Source organism: Equus quagga, chromosome 15 (genome assembly GCF_021613505.1).
Source record: "Equus quagga isolate Etosha38 chromosome 15, UCLA_HA_Equagga_1.0, whole genome shotgun sequence".
NCBI classification, from domain to species: Eukaryota; Metazoa; Chordata; class Mammalia; order Perissodactyla; family Equidae; genus Equus; species Equus quagga.
In genome coordinates this window covers 35,208,561-35,212,229 of record NC_060281.1, presented here as the reverse complement: position 1 = coordinate 35,212,229, position 3,669 = coordinate 35,208,561, and the positions used below count along the sequence as shown (strand labels likewise).

The following is a 3,669-nucleotide window of genomic DNA, read 5'->3' as shown; positions in this document are numbered from 1 at the left end:
AGAAATCATCTAAAATCAATGAATCATTTAGATTATCCAAATGATTTGAAGAATGATTTGTGCACATAATTATATCATCCAGGAAGCAAATCTATAATATGTATTATGTATTTTTGTTCAAATACAAGATCATAGTAAATAAGTTACTTACCATACTGGTTTTTCAATATTCTTTATGACATCTCTGAGTGAATACCTTCAGAAATATTTACTTCCAGCAGATGATAGAGGGATATAACCATCCTAAAAACAATGTTTACACTAAATCTTGTCTTGAGATTTTTTTAAGATATGTCATGGATTAATTCAAACTGTAAACACTATGAAGGGCAGGCATTCAGTTACATCTTCTCAGGAGATACTTTTTATTCTTAAATTTCAGAACCTAAGCTACAACAGAGGAACCCTTTGTAATCTTCCTCTGTATGTGGGTAGACTTTTGTCTATCACACAGCCCTTTCATTAAAATATCATCGTCTTTCAAGAACCGTTGCTTTGGGGCCAGCACAGTGGCCTAATGGTTAAGTTCGGTGTGCTCCACTTCAGCAGCCCAGGTCCATGGGTCTGGATCCTGAGCACAGACCTACACCAATCATCAAGCCATGCTGTGGTGCCAAACTACATACAAAATAGAGGAAAGATTTGCACACATTAGCTCAGGACCAATCTTCCTCAAGCAAAAAGATGATTGGCAACAGATGTTAGCTCAGATCCAGTCTTCCTCAACAACAACAAAATCCTGGCTTTGCCCAAACAAATCAATTTTAACCCACTACCCTGTGCTGGCCTTAGGTCTCTCTTCTAGAAACAATGTTGCCTATCACATTGAAATAGCTTGAGAAATAAGATGTCAAAACTTCTCAAGGAAGTTTTACCAAAAAAAGTGGGAACAGTGAAAAAAATATGGAACTCAAGTAAGGAATTTCCCAAGGTGAATTCCTTTGTGTTGCAGGTATGGAAATGTATCCTGTTTACTCTTAGAACAATCCTTCTCAGACCCAAGGGACGCACTCTCTCAAGATTTATCTAGAGATTACGGTTCATAATAGGCAAGTAGAATTTCAGAAAGACAGGGAGAGTTTTTGAAGATGAGATTATGCTGCAATCCAAATATGAACTTTCACTTCAAATATTTTCTTCTATTTATAAACACTGACATTGTTATCCTGGAAAAGCTTTCTTAGTTTTGAATTTGAACACTCAGTCAAGTAAGAGAATGAAATAGGAGACAGGTGGAGGAGTTGCCCATATTTTTTGTCTGCGTGCCAGTATTAAATGTTAATGCCCAGGATTTAGAGCTGGTTTCCTATCTTATGATGGACACCTCATTGTGTTTGTGAATTATAAAGACTCTTTACTTCCTACATTTTTGTTGCCATATCTCATTCTCAATTCAACATGCATGATTCTCTGAATATTCTCCAAAATAAATGTGTAATCTCTAAATATTGAAATTGCAGTGAAATAAATCATTTAGTACAGGTAAGTTTGATTGGTAATTTTCTTTAAATGTTAGGAAAAAAATTTTTCCCCAAATGAATTTTTGTTAGTTTTGTTTTGTGGGTCAGAGAAATGAAAATGATATTTGGCATAACATTTGTATCTTAACCAGGAGTAGTAAACTTTAACAATATAAAAAATATATACGAATATCAAAGAAACTTACTCTGAATTGCTTGAAGCCAAGCTTTCATGGAGGTGTAGTAAAGGTTAGATAATTTCTCACAAGTTCCTCCAGCTGTAAAGACTAAAATTCCATGGGCTCTCCAGTAGTGTTCTCTAGTTAAATCATTTTTTATTCTAGTCATTTCAAATCTTTTTATTCTCCTCTTAGGGATTTTCCAAACTTTGAATGCTTTCCCTTCTATAGGAAGCACTCCAATGTATGCACTCTATCAGATTTCCTTATAGTTCTTATAATTCACTCCCTATTTTTCTTAAGTAAAAACCTTTTAGATGGTTTCTTACTAGGTCAAGAGACAGGAATGTGGTAGAGTACTTAAAAATTTGCCCCCTTTTACTTAGGAAGATGAAAGGAGAATTATATCAGAAGGTAGATGTTCACAGTCAGAGAAGATGGTAGAGCAGCAACAAGCTCTAAATCTCTGCATGAAAGAAAAATATTAATGACAATTTTAAGAAGGACAAAAAATGGTTGAATCATAGTCCATAACCAAGATGGAATCTTAACATTAGATAGTCTAATGATCCAAATATTGTACAACCTTTGAGGTTGGAACGATGTAAAACAGCAATGTGCTCCCTCAAAATATTATTGTCTAGGAGGGAAAATCCCAGACTGAAACGATTCTGATTCCCATCAGAGAGAGCATTCCAGATATTCTTTTGTCTTTTCTTTTAAGTGATGCTGAATCAAACGTCAGTCACTGAATTTTTCCTCCTGGAAGTAACAGACATTCAAGTCTGCAACCCTTCTCTGTGGTTTTCCTCACAATTCATTTTCTCAATGTGGCTGGGAACGGAGCCATTCTGATCATTGTCATGTCACATTCAAGGCTCCATTCACCTAGGTATTTCTTCCTGGGAAATCTGTCATGTCCAGATATCTTCTATTCCATGGTGACAATGAAAAAGATTCTAGACGAACTTCCTGTCAACACACAAGCAATTTCTTTCTTGGAATGCATCAGCCAGCTTCACTTCTTCCAGTTTCTGGGCAATACTGAGGTCATGTTGTTGGATGTAATGGCCTCTGATTGCTTTGTGGCAAACCGCTTCATTGCCCTCTAATCATGAATCATCAGCTCTATTACCCAGATGGCTATCACTACCTGGACCACTGGTTTTTTCCATGCCTTGCTGCACTTCATAATGACCTCTCACTTGAACTTCTGTGGTTCCAACATTATCCATCACTTTTTCTGTGATGTTAAGCCGTTGACAAGGCTGACTTGTGATCTCAATCAGTGACTGCTCAGTACCATCACGGGGACAATTGCCAAGGTCTCATTCTTACTAACACTTCTCTCCCATTTCTACATTATCAGCCATCTCTTCTGCAAGGCTCTTTCTTGTAGCATGCTGTACAAAGCACCGTCCTTTTGTGCCGCCCACATCATTGGAGTTATTCTTTTCTATGCTCCTATTCTCTTAACTTACAGTTGTCCTGCCTCAGGTAGCTCCATGCATCAGGATCAGATCATTGCCATCCTGAACGGTGAAGGGGACTTTGGGTAGGGTGATCATAAGGAGGCTCTGACTTGAGGAAAGCTAGAGAACTCTTCTGAGGCACAAAAAGGCAATGAGAAAGTTGTGATATGAAATTGTGCTGCTTCTCAAATTGTTTATAATATTGTATAACAGAGGGAATTGAATAAAGGAAAAATAGATAGGAAAATCTAGTCCAGTTGTGTTGAACAAAGTGTTCTGATATAAGAAATTTTTATATTTTCATGTATACGGGAAAGCCATTCTGATTTGAACCTGATCTGGACTGAATTTTATTTGAACCAAAGAAGCCTGACTTACTGCCTGTCAAAGGTACATTATGCATCTATTGTAACCATTACCCTAAAGTTAAAAAAACTTGAAGAAAATATACTGTTTGAAGATAAGAATTAATGCCTCCTTTTTATGACCCCAGGGTCATGTACACCCACTGTGTACATGCTGATCTGTAACAAACACCTCCTTGAACACTTAAGTAAT

The 3,669-nt window shown here is 36.8% G+C and overlaps 1 pseudogene; it reads left to right on the top strand.

Annotated features, from left to right (window-relative positions):
- Positions 1–2,365: 2,365 nt before the first annotated feature.
- Positions 2,366–3,198, top strand: LOC124227064 (olfactory receptor 12D1-like; annotated as a pseudogene).
- The last annotated feature ends 471 nt before the right edge of the window (positions 3,199–3,669 follow it).